The sequence below is a fragment of the Loxodonta africana genome, chromosome X (assembly GCF_030014295.1).
Source record: "Loxodonta africana isolate mLoxAfr1 chromosome X, mLoxAfr1.hap2, whole genome shotgun sequence".
In the NCBI taxonomy this organism is placed as follows: Eukaryota; Metazoa; Chordata; class Mammalia; order Proboscidea; family Elephantidae; genus Loxodonta; species Loxodonta africana.
This window is the reverse complement of record NC_087369.1, coordinates 55,294,296-55,311,410: the sequence shown is the minus strand read 5'-3', so window position 1 is coordinate 55,311,410 and position 17,115 is coordinate 55,294,296. Positions and strand designations below refer to the sequence as shown.

General features: G+C 38.1%; 1 protein-coding gene across 2 annotated transcripts in view; it reads right to left on the bottom strand.

Annotated features, from left to right (window-relative positions):
• Nucleotides 1-17,115, bottom strand: part of RP2 (RP2 activator of ARL3 GTPase) — a 64,870-nt gene that overhangs the window by 40,490 nt on the left and 7,265 nt on the right. Inside the window, exon 2 of one of the 2 annotated variants that reach the window (XM_064278191.1) lies at nt 14,500-14,563. The exons of the other annotated variant lie outside the window; for it this stretch is intronic. The gene's annotated coding sequence lies outside the window, so the exon portion shown is untranslated. The remainder of the gene's footprint in view (nt 1-14,499; nt 14,564-17,115) is intronic. 2 annotated transcript variants of the gene reach the window in all.

Here is a 17,115-nt window from a genome sequence, read left to right as displayed (position 1 = left end):
TGAGGGGAATTCTACAGGACAAATTGTTTCTTTTTTTCCATAAATAAAAGGCACAAAGAGGAAATGACTATAGATAAAGAAAGTCTCAAGAGAGATATCAACCAAATGCAGTGTGTAGATGTTTGGAAACGCTGGTGGTGTAGTGGTTAACTGCTACAGATGGTAACCGAAAGGTCGGCAGTTCAAATCCACCAGGCACTCCTTGGAAGCTCTATGGGGCAGTTCTACTCTGTCCCATAGGGTCGCTATGAGTCAGAACTGACTTGACTGCAACAGGTTTAGACATTGTTTGTATCCTGTTTCAAACATACCAGACATGTTGCTGTCAAGTCGACTCATGGCAATCCCATTTGTGTCTGAGCAGAACTGTGCTCCATAGGGTTTCAATGGCTGATGTTTTAGAAGTAGATTATCAGGCCTTTCTTACGAGGCACCTCTGGGTGGACGCCAACCTCCAACCTTTAGGTTACCAGTTGAGTGTGTTAATTGTTAACATCACCCAGGAACTCTGTTTCAAAAACAGCAATTGTAAAAACATGTTTTTTTGAGACAACTGGGGAAATTCTCACACACAGAGCCTATTAACCAAAAAACCAAACCCCATTGCCATCGACTCGATTCCAACTCATAGCAACCCTATAGGACAGAGAACTGCCCCTTAGGGTTTCCAAGGAGCGCCTGGTGGATTTGAACTGCCAACCTTTTGGTTAGTAGCCATAGCATTTAACTACTACGCCACCAGGGTTTCCAGAGATAGCAGCAGTAGCACTTAACCACTACGCCACCAGGGTCTCCACAGAGCATATCAGATGATATTAAATAATTTTTCACTTTGTTATTATGATAATGGCATTGTGGTTATGTGGGGGGAAGATCTTAACAATTAAAAAATTAAACTGTTTAAAAATTATTATCCTAGTATATGGGGAATAATGAGAATTTTCATGCATTGGAAAGAATGTAACCAATGTCACTGAACAACTTGTATAGAAATTGCTGAATGGAAACTTAGAACTGCTGTGTAAACCTTCACCAAAAATTAAAAAAAAATCATGTACTAGACCATAAAGAAAGCCTTTAACAAACTTTAAATAATAGATAATTTACAGACTATAATTTGGGACTAACATGCAATTAAGTTAAAAATTAATAACAAAAGATTCTTTTCAAAGTCTCTCCCTATTTGAAAACGTAAAAACCACACTGCTAAATAACTCATGGATTAAAGAAGAAATCATAATAAACACTTAAAATACTTAACTAAATGTTAAGACACCACATATGGGATGCAGCAAAAATAGTGCTTCCAGGGAAATCTATAACCTTAAATAGTTACATTAAAAAGTCTCAAAATCAATGAGTTAAATGCCCATCTTAAGAAATTAGGCAATAATCAATTAGAATAAACCTACAGAATGTAGAAGAAAAAAAAATAAAAACAATAGCAGAGATTAGTGATTTAGAAATCAAATATATAATAGAGAACATCAGCAAAGCAATAAATAGGTTCTTTGGAAGAAGAATAGGTTCTGGTGAGAATGATCATGAAAAGCAGAGAGAAAACATAAACAATACTATGAATAGAAAGGGGGATATAAGTAAAAACCAAAAAACCAAACCCAGTGCCGTTGAGTTGATTCTGACTCACAGCGACCCTACAGGACAGAGTAGAACTGCCCTACTGGGTTTCCAAGGAGCAGCTGCTGATTCGAACTGCCAACCTTTCGGTTAGCAGCCCTAGCTCTTAACCACTGTGCCACCAAGGATCCCTGGTGGTACAAACAGTTAAGCTTTCAGCTGTTAACCTAAAGGTTGGTGGCTCAAATCTACCCAGCAGCTCCTCAGGAGAAAGACCTGGTGATCTGCTTCCATAAAGATTACAGTCAAGAAAACCCTACGGGGCAGTTCTACTCTGTCACATGGGTCACTATGAGTCAGAATCGACTTGACAGCACCTAACACAACAACAGAGGTTAAAAAGAGAACAATATCACAAAATAATATGTGTATTAATTGTTTAATGAGAAACTAAGATGCTCTGTAAACCTTCATCTAAAGCACAATAAAAAAGTGTTAACAAAAAAAAAGGAGAGAAAACAATATCAACAATTATATACCAACAATTTTGAAAACAGTTTGTCCATGCAAAAAACAAATCCCTTAAAAAATAACATACCACAACTGGCTAGAGAAGAAATTTAAAGCATAAATAAAAAGCTATTACAAATTAAAGAAATACAAACAGTGGCTAAAAGTCTTCCCACAAAGAAAATACCAGGCCCTGATGGTTTTGCAAACAAGTTCCAATTTTATTCATCCCAGTTTTATGCAAACCCTTAAAGACAACAGAAAAAGAACAATCCTAACTTATGCTACTAGCCCACCCAGCATAATAATATAAGAAAACCAGACCAAGATATAATAAGAAAATTTCAGGCCCATTTCACTCATGCTTATAGATGCAAACAAACAAAACATGTAAGCAAAAATATTAGCAAATTAAACCAAGAATATAAAAAAGAGAATACACCACAACCAAGTTGGATTTATCCCAAAAGCAAAACCAAACCCGTTGCCATCGAGTTGGTTTCGACTCACAGCGACCACCAGGATATGCAAAAATAGTTAAGTATCAGAAAATTCTTAAATCGAAGTCAACGCTTTGTGACACCAGTTTACATTTCAGACTTATTTCCTATCACTCTCCTATGTGAACTTTATTCGTTAGTATATCTACATACTTGCTGTGACTTGTACATGCCCTGATTCCCCTTTATCCAGAATGCTCTCTCCCAGTTTTGACTTGCCCATTGGTCAAACCTATTCTGTGAAGCTTTCCAGAAGCATGTTCTCCCTTTTCTGAGTGCCTATATTACACTGAAGAAATGGGAAGAAAAGACCAAAATGGATGTCAGAAGAGACTCTGAAACTTGCTTTTGGACCTAGAGTAGCTAAAACGAACAGAAGAAATGAGGAAGTAAAGGAGCTGAACAGAACATTTCAAAGGGCGGCTCAAGAAGACAAAATAAAGTATTATAATGAAATGTGCAAAGACCTGGAGTTAGAAAACCAAAATGGAAGAACACACTCAGCATTTCTCAAGTTGAAAAAACTGAAGAAAAAATGTAAGCCTCAAGTTGCAATACTGAAGGATTCCACAGGGAAAATACTGAAGAATGCAGGAAGCATCAAAACGAGACAGAAGGAATACACACAATCACTGTGCCAAAAGGAACTGGTTGACATTCAACCCCCCATTTTAGGAGGTAGCATATGATCAAGACCCGACGGTACTGAAGGAAGAAGTCCAAGCTGCACTGAAGGCATTGGCAAAAAATAAGGCTGCAGGAGTCGACAGAATACCAATTGAGATGTTTCAACAGATTCAGCTCTGGAAGCACTCACTTGTCTATCCCAAGAAATATGGAAGACAGCTACCTGGTCAATCGAATGGAAGAGATCCGTGTTTGTGCTCATTCCAAAGAAAGGTGACCCAACCAAATGTGGAAATTATCGAACAATATCATTAATATCACATGCAAGTAAAATTTTGCTGAACATCATTCAAAAGCAGTTGCAGCAGCACATTCACAGGTAACTGCCAGAAATTCAAGCTGGATTCAGGAGAGGACATGGAAGAAGGGATATCATTGCTGGTGTCAGATGGATCCTGGCTGAAAGCAGAGAATACCAAAAGATGTCTACCTGTGTTTTACTGACTACGCAAAGGCATTCGACTGTGTGGATCATACATACTGTATGATTCTATTTATAAGACACCCTCACAAAGATAAAACTATAGAGATAGAAAACTGATCAGGGGATGGGGAATGTGGTTGACTATGAAGGAGTATGAGGGGATTTTTTAGGATGGTGGAATTGTTCTATACATTCATTGTGGTGACAGTTACATGACTGTATTTATCAAAATTCATAGAACTGTTCACCTAAAAAGGGTAAATTTTAGTGTGTGGAAATCACACCTTGATTAAAATAAATACATATATACATGCATCCATATGTACATACAAGCCTATACCTCATTAAATCAGTTTCAGGATTATGTATCTATACAGCTGAACAGTTAGTACATGAATGAAAATGGCAGCACCACATAATTAAAGAACTAATACCAGTACCACGAGCTTACCATATATACATTGATGGTGAGAGAAACTGAAGAACTATATATTAGCTTACCATGTTCTTAAATATATAATCACAAAATAGAATTATGATATCTAAGGGTTAGAAAGGATTTTCCATTTTTTCTAATGTAATCTTCTTTTTTCATATTTTATTTTCTTTATTATGTGATCAATACATTTTTTTAAATTAATTTTTATTAAGCTTCAAGTGAACATTTACCATTCCAATCAGTCTGTCACATGTAGGTTTACATACATCATACTCCCTTCTCCCACTTGCTCTCCCCCTATTGAGTCAGCCCTTTCAGTCTCTCGTTTCATGCCAATTTTGCCATCTTCCCTCTCTCTCTATCTTCCCATCCCCCCTCCAGTCAAGAGTTGCCAACACACTCTCCAGTGTCCACCTAATTTCATTGGCTCACTCTTCATCAGCATCTCTCTCCCCCCGCACTGACCAGTCCTTTTCATGCCTGATGATTTGTCTTCGGGGATGGTTCCTGTCCTGTGCCATCAGAAGTTCTGGGGAGCATTATCTCTGGGATTCCTCTACTCGCATTCATATCATTAGGTATGGTCTTTTCATGAGGATTTGGGGTCTGTATCCCATTGGCCTCCTGCTCCCTCAGGAGTTGTCTGTTGTGCTCCCTAGCAGGGCAGACATCGATTGTGGCCAGGCACCAACTAGTTCTCCTGGTCTCAGGATAATGTAGGTCTCTGGTTCATGTGGCCCTTTCTGTCTCTTGGGTTCTTAGTTGTCGTGTGGCCTTGGTGTTCTTCCTTTGCCTTTGCTCCAGGTGGGTTGAGACCAATTGATGTATCTTAGATGGCCGATTGTTGGCATTTAGGACCCCAGGTGCCACAATTCAAAGTGGGATGCAGAATGTTTCCATAATAGAATTATTTTGCCCGTTGACTTAGAAGTCTCCTCAAACCATGTTCCCCAGACCCCAGCCCCTGCTCCGCTGACCTTTGAAGCTTTCATTTTATCCCGGAAACCTCTTTGCTTTTAGTCCAGTCCAATTAGGCTGACCTTCCTTGTATTGAGTGTTGTCTTTCCCTTCACCCAAAGCAGTTCTTATCTACTGATCGATCAATAAAAAACGCTCTCCCTCCCTCCCTCCCTCCCCCCCTCGTAACCACAAAAGTATGTGTTCTTCTCTGTTTTTTCTATTTCTCAAGATCTTATAATAGTGGTCTTATACAATATTTGTCCTTTTGCCTCTGACTCATTTCGCTCAGCATAATGTCTTCCAGATTCCTCCATGTTATGAAATGTTTCAGAGATTCGTCACTGTTCTTTATCGATGCATAGTATTCCATTGTGTGAATATACCACAATTTATTTACCCATTCATCCGTTGACGGACATCTTGGTTGCTTCCAGCTTTTTGCTATTGTAAACAGAGCTGCAATAAACAGGGGTGTGCATATGTCTGTTTGTGTGAAGGCTCTTGTATCTCTAGGGTATATTCCAAGGAGTGGGATTTCTGGGTTGTATGGTAGTTCTATTTCTAACTGTTTAAGATAACGCCAGATGGATTTCCAAGGTGGTTGTACCATTTTAGAATCCCACCAGCAGTGTATGAGAGTTCCAGTCTCTCCGCAGCCTCTCCAACATTTATTATTTTGTGTTTTTTGGATTAATGCCAGTCTAGTTGGTGTGAGATAGAATCTCATTGTAGTTTTAATTTGCATTTCTCTAACGGCTAATGACCGGGAGCATTTTCTCATGTATCTGTTGGCTGCCTGAATATCTTCTTTAGTGAAATGTGTGTTCATATCCTTTGCCCACTTCTTGATTGGGTTGCTTGTCTTTTTGTGGTTGAGTTTTGACAGAATCATGTAGATTTTAGAGATCAGGCGCGGGTCGGAGATGTCATAGCTGAATATTCTTTCCCAGTCTGTAGGTGGTCTTTTTACTCTTTTGGTGAAGTCTTTAGATGAGCATAGGTGTTTGATTTTTAGGAGCTCCCAGTTATCTGGTTTCTCTTCATCATTTTTGGTAATGTTTTGTATTCTGTTTATGCCCTGTATTAGGGCTCCTAGGGTTGTCCCTATTTTTTCTTCCATGATCTTTATCGTTTTAGTCTTTATGTTTAGGTCTTTGATCCACTTGGAGTTAGTTTTTGTGCATGGTGGGAGGTATGGGTCCTGTTTCATTCTTTTGCAAATGGATATCCAGTTATGCCAGCACCATTTGTTAAAAAGGCTATCATTTCCCCAATTGACTGACACTGGTCCTTTGTCAAATATCAGCTGCTCATACATGGATGGATTTATATCTGGGTTCTCAATTCTGCTCCATTGGTCTATGTGCCTGTTGTACCAGTACCAGGCTGTTTTGACTACTGTGGCTGTATAATAGGTTCTGAAATCAGGTAGAGTGAGGCCTCCCACTTTCTTCTTCTTTTTCAGTAATGCTTTGCTTATCCGGGGGTTCTTTTCCTTCCATATGAAATTAGTGATTTGTTTCTCTATCCCCTTAAAATATGACATTGGTATTTGGATTGGAAGTGCGTTATATGTATAGATGGCTTTTGGTAGAATAGACATTTTTACTATGTTAAGTCTTCCTATCCATGAGCAGGGTATGTTCTTCCACTTAAGTATGTCCTTTTGAATTTCTTGTAGCAGAGTTTTATAGTTTTCTTTGTATAGGTCTTTTACATCCTTGGTAAGATTTATTCCTAAGTATTTTATCTTCTTGGGGGCTACTGTGAATGGTATTGATTTGGTTATTTCCTATTCGGTGTTCTTTTTGTTGATGTAGAGGAATCCAAGTGATTTTTGTATGTTTATTTTATAACCCGAGACTCTTCCAAACTCTTCTATTAGTTTCAGTAGTTTTCTGGAGGATTCCTTAGGGTTTTCCATGTATACGATCATGTCGTCTGCAAATAGTGATAGCTTTACTTCCTCCTTGCCAATCTGGATACCCTTTATTTCTTTGTCTAGCCTTATTGCCCTTGCTAGGACTTCAAGTACGATGTTGAATAAGAGTGGTGATAAAGGGCATCCTTGTCTGGTTCCCGTTCTCAGGGGAAATGCTTTCAGGTTCTCTCCATTTAGAGTGATATTGGCTGTTGGCTTTGTTAGATGCCCTTTATTATGTTCAGGAATTTTCCTTCAATTCCTATTTTGGTAAGAGTTTTTATCATAAATGGGTGTTGAACTTTGTCAAATGCCGTTTCTGCATCTATTGATAAGATCATGTGGTTTTTATCTTTTGTTTTATTTATGTGATGGATTACATTAATGGTTTTTCTGATATTAAACCAGCCTTGCATACTTGGTATAAATCCCACTTGATCAGGGTGAATTATTTTTTTGATGTGTTGTTGGATTCTATTGGCTAGAATTTTGTTGAGGATTTTTGCATCTATGTTCATGAGGGATATAGGTCTATAATTTTCTTTTTTTGTAATGTCTTTACCTGATTTGGGTATCAGGGAGATGGTAGCTTCATAGAATGAGTTGGGTAGTATTCCGTCTTATTCTATGCTTTGAAATACCTTCAGTAGTAGTGGTGTTAAGTCTTCTCTGAAGGTTTGGTAGAACTCTGCAGTGAAGCCGTCGGGGCCAGGGCTTTTTTTTTGTTGGAATTTTTTTGATTACCGTTTCAATCTCTTTTTTTGTTATGGGTCTATTTAGTTGTTCTACTTCTGAATGTGTTAGTTTAGGTAGGTAGTGTTTTTCCAAGAATGTATCCATTTCTTCTAGGTTTTCAAATTTGTTAGAGTACAATTTTTCGTAGTAATCTGAAATGATTCTTTTAATTTCATTTGGCTCTGTTGTGATGTGGTCCTTCTCGTTTCTTATTCGGGTTATTTGTTTCCTTTCCGGTTTTTCTTTAGTCAGTCTAGCTAATGGTTTATCAATTTTGTTAATTTTTTCAAAGAACCAGCTTTTGACTTTGTTAATTCTTTCAATTGTTTTTCTGTTCTCTAATTCATTTAGTTCAGCTCTAATTTTTAGTATTTGTTTTCTTCTGGTGCCTGATGGGTTCTTTTGTTGCTCACTTTCTATTTGTTCAAGTTGTAGGGACAGTTCTCTGCTTTTGGCTCTTTCTTCTTTTTGTATGTGTGCATTTATCGATATAAATGGGCCTCTGAGCACTGCTTTTGCTGTGTCCCAGAGGTTTTGATAGGAAGTATTTTCATTCTCGTTGCTTTCTAAGAATTTCCTTATTCCCTCCTTGATGTCTTCTATAACCCAGTCTTTTTTCAGGAGGGTATTGTTCATTTTCCAAGTATTTGATTTCTTTTCCCTAGTTTTTCTGTTATTGATTTCTAGCTTCATTGCCTTGTGGTCTGAGAAGATGCTTTGTAATATTTCGATGTTTTGGATTCTACCAAGGTTTGTTTTGTGACCTAATATGTGGTCTATTCTAGAGAATGTTCCATGTGCACTAGAAAAAAAAGTATATTTTGTAGCAGTTGGGTGGAGAGTTCTGTATAAGTCAATGAGGTCAAGTTGGTTGATTGTTGTAAGTAAGTCTTCCGTGTCTCTATTGAGCTTCTTACTGGATGTCCTGTCCTTCTCTGAAAGTGGTGTGTTGAAGTCCCCTACTATAAATGTGGAGGTGTCTATCTCGCTTTTCAATTCTGTTAAAATTTGATTTATGTATCTTGCAGCCCTGTCATTGGCTGCATAAATATTTAATATGGTTATATCTTCCTGATCAATTGTCCCTTTTATCATTATATAGTGTCCTTCTTTATCCTTTGTGGTGGATTTAAGTCTAAAGTCTGTTTTGTCAGAAATTAATATTGCTACTCCTCTTCTTTTTTGCTTATTATTTGCTTGATATATTTTTTTCCATCCTTTGAGTTTTAGTTTGTTTGTGTCTCTAAGTCTAAGGTGTGTCTCTTGTAGGCAGCATATAGATGGATCGTGTTTCTTTATCCAGTCCGTGACTCTCTGTCTCTTTATTGGTGCATTTAGTCCATTTCCATTCAGCGTAATTATAGATAAATAAGTTTTTAGTGCTGTCATTTTGATGCCTTTTCATGTGTGTTGTTGGCCTTTTCATTTTTCCACATACTTTTTTGTGCTGAGACGTTTTTCTTAGTAGGTTGTGAGATCCTCATTTTCATAATGTTTAACTTTATGTTTGTTGAGTCGTTACGTTTTTCTTGAGTTATGGAATTGATATTCCTTTTTGTGGTTACCTTATTATTTACCCCTATTTTTCTAAGTAAAAACCTAACTTGTATCCTTCTATATCGCCTTGTATCACTCTCCATCTGGCAGTTCAATGCCTCCTATATTTAGTCCCTCTTTTTTATTATTGTGATCGTTTATCTATTGATTTCCATGATTTCCTGTTATGTGTATTATTTTGTTTATTTATTTATTTATTAGAATTAATCTTACTTTGTTTGTTTTTGTGCTTTCCCTATTTGAGTTGCGTTGATATCAGGACGTTCTGTTTTGTGACCTTGTATTGTGCTGGTACCTGATATTATTGGTCATCAGGCCAAACAATCTCCTTAAGCATTTCTTGCAGTCTTGGTTTAGTTTTTGCAAATTCTCTAAACTTGTGTTTATCTGTAAATATCTTAATTTCTCCTTCATATTTCAGAGAGAGTTTTGCTGGATATATGATCCTTGGTTGGCAGTTTTTCTCCTTCAGTGCTCTGTATACATCGTCCCATTCCCTTCTTGCTTGCATGGTTTCTGCTGAGTAGTCTGAACTTATTCTTATTGATTCTCCCTTGAAGGAAACCTTTCTTTTCTCCCTGGCTGCTTTTAAAATTTTCTGTTTGTCTTTGGTTTTGGCAAGTTTGATGATAATATGTCTTGGGGTGTTTTTCTTTTTGGATCAACCTTAAATGGGGTTCGATGAGCATCTTGGATAGATATCCTTTCGTCTTTCATGATGTCAGGGAAGTTTTCTGTCAGGAGTTCTTCAACTATTTTCTCTGTGTTTTCTGTCCCCCCTCCCTGTTCTGGGACTCCAATCACTCGCAAGTTATCCTTCTTGATAGAGTCCCACATGATTCTTAGGGTTTCTTCATTTTTTTAAATTCTTTTATCTGATTTTTTTTCAGCTATGTTGATGTTGTTTCCCTGGTGCTCCAGAAGTCCCAGTCTACATTCTAATTGCTCGAGTCTGCTCCTCTGACTTTCTATTGCGTTGTCTAATTCTGTAATTTTATTGTTAATCTTTTGGATTTCTACATGCTGTCTCTCTATGGATTCTTGCACCTTATTAATTTTTCCACTATGTTCTTGAATAATCTTTTTGAGTTCTTCAACAGTTTTATCAGTGTGTTCCTTGGCTTTTTCTGCAGTTATCCTAATTTCATTTGTGATATCTTTAAGCATTCTGTAAATTAGTTTTTTATATTCTGTATCTGATAATTCCAGGATTGTATCTTCATTTGGGAAAGATTTTGATTCTTTTGTTTGGGGGGTTGGAGAAGCTGTCATGGTCTGTTTCTTTATGTGGTTTGACATGGACTGCTGTCTCCGAGCCATCACTGGGAAACTAGATTTTCCAGGTAATCAGCTGGTACGCTGGCTCTTAGTTCTGAAAATGATCGCTGTCTGCCCGTATTTGTTCGATCTCCGTCTCTAAGTCTGTGTTTGTTGTTCAGAGTTCGTAGATTGTTATATATGTGATCGATTCACTTGTTTTTCCAAGTCTTTGTTGCAAGAGGGATCCGCGGTAGCGTCCACCTAGTCCGCCATCTTGGCCCCGCCTCCTATAATGTAATCTTTTTAATCCCATCACATTCCTTTTGTTTGGGTGTGCCCGAATGCCTCTAACAATGATTACCTGCCCTTATGAACTGCTCATGTAATTAGAGAACTGGAAGCGATCTTAGGAAACTGAGGGCTAGAAAAGATAAATGACTTTACCAGTTAGGCGCAGTTAGGTACAGAATACAAATTAAAACCCCAGTCCACTCTCTATGCTTTTCCCTTTATCAAAATTCTATGTGAATGAAAAAACTGAATACATTACTGATGGGAATGTAAAATGGTATTCCTGATTTGGAAAACTGTTTGGCGGTTCGTTGAAAAAGTTAAACATATGATTCTGCAGTTCCAATCCTGGGTTTATGCCCGAGAGAAATGAAAACATATTTCCACATAAAAAGTTGTACATGAGTGCTTACAGCATTGGCAATAGCCAAAATGTGGAAACACCCCAAATGTCTTCAACTGATGAATGGATAAACACAACATGATATATCCACACAATGGGATATTACTTAGGCATAAAGAGAAATAAGTACTGATACATGCTACAACATGAATGAACCTTGAAAACATGCTAAGTGAAATAAGTCAGACACAAAAGACCACATATTGTATGATTCAATTTATATGAAATGCCCAGAATAGGCAAATCTATAGAGGCAGAAAGTAAATTTGAGGTTTCCAGAGGGGCTGGAGACAGGGGTAAATGGGGAGTGATTGCTAATGTGTACAGGGTTTCTTTCAGAGGGGATGAAAATGTTCTAAAATTAGATTGTGGTCATGGTAGAACAACCATGTAAACTTACTAAAAATATTCAATTATATACTTTAAATGGATGAACTGTATGGTACATGAATTATATTTCAATCAAGCTGTTTGAAAAAAGAACTATTTCCTCAAAAAAAAAACTTTATATGGAAGTTTTAAAATATATTCACAAATTCTTTGCACTCTTTCCTCCCATCAAAAGATAGAAGCTGTGTCCTGAACCTGTGTCCCCTTCCCCTTGAATTTGGGTGGGCCTTTGTGACTGCCTCAATGAACAGAATGTGGCAGAAGTGAAACTGTGTCACTTAAAAGACTGACTAGAAAAAGCCATGCATCTTCTACCAATCTCTCTTAGGATGCTTGCCCTTGGAACTCAGCCATCATGCTGTGAGGAAGTCCAGGCTAAACTGAGAGGCCCCTGGTTCTCAGCCCCAGCTGGGCTCCCAGCTTAAAGCCAGCATCAACCTGCCAGCCAGCTATGTGATTAAGCTACCTTGGAAGCAGATCCTCTAGCCTCCAGTCAAGCTGCTACAGCTGATGCCACATGCAGCAGAAAGCCAAGCCTGCTAAGCCTCACACGATTGCAGAGTGGTGAGCAAAAGAAATACTTGCTGTCATTTTAACTACTAAGTTACAGGGTGGTTTAGTATGCAACAATAGATAACCAGAACACCTTACATACTAAAATAGGATCTAGCTAAAAATAGCATCTAGCCTTCCACTCAATGCAGACATCTTTTTTCTAATACTTTTTTCTAACCTCTGCCTGAATGTTTTGACTAGCATGAGATCAGTTCCTCACAAAGCTACCCCTTCCACTGAGAAACAACTCTGAAAATGATGATGTGTCATATATTAAGACCACTTCTGTCCTACCCAACTTCTGTTCCTAGTTCTGTCCCTTGAGGTAACCACTATACTGTCTAATCCCTCTTCCTCAGGATAGGTCTTTACATTATTAAACACTATAGGTAGAGATATCTTCAGCACTTTCCTATTTTATAGCCAAGAAACTTGAAATGTGCAAATTGGCTCTTTACCCAAAGTTACACAACAGAACACAGACACTGAATAAAACAGAGTTATTTGCATTTCTGGTATAAGGCTTTTTGTTTAGTATTCTATCAAATATGAGACAAACATAACAGATTCAAGATGTGTTGTCTGTAGGTATTCCAATGGCAATTTTCATATTTATGCAATCATTACTTAAAGAACTAATTCTCATTTCTATCATCTAGGACAGAGGAGCATTGGTATGAATAACTGGAAAATGAAAACTGCTTTTCTGTACCTCTCATCCTCATCTTATTTGTACTTAAATGTTTTTTTATGTTTTAATTCCAAAAAGCTAGCAAGCTCTTCGAGGGCAGAGATAATTCTGAGTCTTCCTTGGTGCTGTATACTGTACATATATATTGAATAATTTGTCTAGCTATAGGAGGCAAAGGAGCCCTGATGGCACAGTGGTTAAAGTGCTCGGCTGCTAACCAAAAGGTTGGCAGTTCGAACCCACCAGCCACTCTAGAGAAAGATGAATTGACTCGACAGCAGTGGGTTTAGATTTGGTATAAAAAACAGCATACTGGAGGCGGGGCCCAGATGGTGGAGTAGTCAGATGCTTCTGGTGATTCTTCTTACAACAAATACCCCAAAAAACAAGTAAAATGATTATATATGAGAAAAGCTAGGAGCCCTGAACATCAAAGGCAAAGTTAGGAAATTGGACTGAGCAGCAGGAGGAGGAAGAGATGGTTCAGAAGCGGCAAAGAGTTGCTGGACCTGACTCGGTGGGAAACAGCACCCCTAAGGCACAATCCATGGGGGGACTGCAGTGGGACAGGTGGTAGCATTCGGGACGTGGTTTCCTCAGGAACAGACTGCAAGCCGCACAGCCTACTCACACCTCTGGAACCAGAGAAGAACAGCGCTCTTGGCAAAAGCTAAGTAATTGCACTTGTTTTACATGCCCTCAGCCCTCAAGCCAGCGTCAGTGGTGGTCGATTTCCCTGGCTTGAGACAGGTCCTGCAGTGTGTCCTGAGCCATTCTCTCAGCCTTGGAGAAGGAATAAATTAACAACTGGGGTAAAAGATACTCTGCCAGCTCCACTAAGCTGGGGAGCTCAGGGCAGAAGCGGCTCCTGTCCAGGTACAAACGGGCCACAGACATTGAATACCCTTCACCCCTGCATGGACCTGTGTGGGCCCACTGCAGGAGATTAGGCCCTTGCTGGCAGATCACAACGTGTTTCACTGTAAGGAGGAGAGGTGGGTTTTTGACGTTTGACACTGCTTTGCCTATTAAACAGGGTCCTCCTCACCTACCCACATCAGGGGCCTGAGGACTGGTGGCTCCACCCATGTCACCTACCCACCCGCAACAGGGGTCCAAGGATAAGTGGAGCCTCCCAGTCCTTACAGTTAAAAGCACTGGGTGCCTGTGGTCCCGCTGCAGAACTCACCCACCTGTGCGCTCTGGGGAACAGGGACATGCTTTCCCCACAGATACTTGGGGATGATTTCAGCCCCGTGCCTTGTTCAGAGCGTGACCCCTTACTGCAACCAGATACCTGTGCCTACACCAATCACCTCTGCCCCTCTAAGACTGTAGAACAGAGCCTGTACCACACACTTGATGACCAACTACCTGGATACCTGAACTGAATCCATAAAAGAACGTATATGGACTCCTAGGCTCATATACTGGTAATAACAAATTTAGCCATCTGGTGACATGATGTTAAGAGTTTCAAAGGAACAAATAATCAAGCTAGCTCACTCAAGCAATCTATCTGGGCATATCAAAACAAAACAAAGCAAGAAGCTAGGATACAGTGAGCAAACATAAAATAAATTAATATAACAACTTACAGATGGCTTGGAGACAACGGCCAATATCAAATCACATGAAGCAGACCATGATTACTTCAACAAGCTGTCAAAAGAAAGAATCAAGGAATCTTCCAGATGAAGATGTTTTCCTAGAATTACCAGATACATAATGCATAAGATTAATATACAGAACTCTTCAAGAGGTCAGGAAGGAGATCACGCAAAACGCAGAATAAGCCAAGGAAACACACAGATAAAGCAGTTGAAGAAATTAAAAAGGTTATTTAAGAACATAATGAAAATTTTAATAGGCTGCAAGAATTCACAGAAAAACAGCAAACAGAAATTCAGAAGATTAACAATAAAATTACAGAATTAGACAACTCAATAGAAAATCAGAGAAGTAAAACTGAGGAACTGCAAGGCAGAATTAGTGAGATTGACGATAAAACACTTGGCAACAATTTATTCAAAGAAAAATCAGATAAAAGAATTAAAAAAAATGAAAGAAACCTAAAAATCATGTGGGACTCTATCAAGAAAAATAACCTACGAGTGACTGGAGTACCGGAACAGGAAGGGATAACAGAAAATACAGAGAGAACTGTTGAAGATTTGTTGGCAGAAAACTTCCCTTATATTGCGAAAGATGAAAAGATATCTATCCAAGATGTTCATCAAACCCCACATAAGGCAGATCTGAAAAGAAAGTCACCAAGACATATTATAATCAAACTTGCCAAAACCAAAGATAAAGAGAATTTTAAGAGTGGCTAGGGACAAACGAAAAGTCACCTACAAAGGAGAGTCAACAAGAATAAGCTCAGACTACCTGGCGGAAACCACGCAGGAAAGAAGGCAATGGTATGACTTATATAAAGCACTGAAGGAAAAAAAATTGCCAGCCAAGAATCATATATCCAGCAAAACTGTCTCTCAAATATAAAGGTGAAATTAGGACATTTCCAGATAAACAGAAGTTTAGGGAATTTGTAAAAACCAAACCAAAACTACAAGAAATACTAAAGGGATTTCTCTGGTTAGAAAATCAATAATATCAGATATCAACCCAAGACTAGAACACAAGAAGAGCAACCAGATATCAACCCAGACAGGGAAATCACAAAAATAAATCAAGATAAAAAAATGCTCAAAACAGGGAAATAGTGATGTGATGTCATTATGTAAAAGATGACAACATTAGAACAATAAAGAGGGACTAAAAATGTAGTCATAAATCTTTCATATGGACAGGAAGTCAAAGCAATATAAAGAAATATAAATTTGGTTTAAACTTAGAAAAATAAGGATAAATATTAAGGTAACCACAAAGGAGAGTAACAATCCTACACATCAAAATAAAATACAAGAAAAACATAAAGACTTAGCAAAAACAAAACTAACAATGAATAAGAGGAAAGGGCAATAAAGCTAAACTACTCAGCACAAAACATTAAGTGGAAAAAAAACTGTCAACAACACACATAAAAAGACATCAAAATGACAGTACTAAACTCATAAGTACCTATAACTACACTGAATGTAAAAGGACTAAATGCACCAATAAAGAGACAGGGAGTGGCAGAATGGATTAAAAAACACAATCTGTCTATATGCTGCCTACAAGAGACACACCTTAGACTTAAAGACACAAACTAAAACTCAAAGGATGGAAAAAAATACATCAAGCAAACAACAATCAAAAAAGTGCAGGAGTGGCAATATTAATTTCTGACAAAACAGACTTTAAAGTTAAATCCACCACAAAGGAAAAGGAAGGACACTATATAATGACTACAGTGACAATATACCACGAAGATATTACCATATTAAATACTTATGCACCCAATGACAGGGCTTCAAGATACATAAAACAAACTCTACCAGCACTGAAAAGTGAGATAGCTCCACAATAATAGTAGGAGACATCAACACACCACTTTCAATGAAGGACAGAACATCCAGAAAGAAGCTCAACAAAGACACCGAAGATCTAAATGCCACAATCAACCAACTAGACCTCATAGACATATACAGAACACTCCACCCAACAGCAGCCAAGTTTACTTTCTTTTCTACTGCACATGGAACAGTCTCTAGAATTCACGAAATATTAGGTCATAAAGTGAGGCTTAAGGGAATCCAAAACATCGATACGTTGCAAAGTATCTTCTCTGACCATAAAGCCATGAAACTAGAAATGACTAACAGAAAAAGCAGGCAAAAGAAATGAAACACTTGGAAACTGAACCCTGCTCAAAAACAACTGGGTTATAGAAGACATTAAGGATGGAATAAAGAAATTCATAGCATCCAGTAAGAATGAAAATACTTCCTGTCAGAACCTTTGGAACACAGCTAAAGCACTAACAGAGGTCAATTTATAGCAATAAATGCACACATACCAAAAGAAGAGAGGGACAAAATCAAAGAATTACCCCTACAACTTGAACAAATAGAAAGAGCAATAAAAGAAACCCTCAGGCACCAGAAGAAAGCAAATGATAAAAATTAGAGCAGAATTAAATGAAATAAAGAACAGAAAAAAAATTGAAAGAGTTAAGACCGATAGCTGGTTCTCTTAAAAATTAATAAAATTGATAAACCACTGGCCATACTGACGGAAGAAAAACAGAAGAGTAAGCAAATAACACT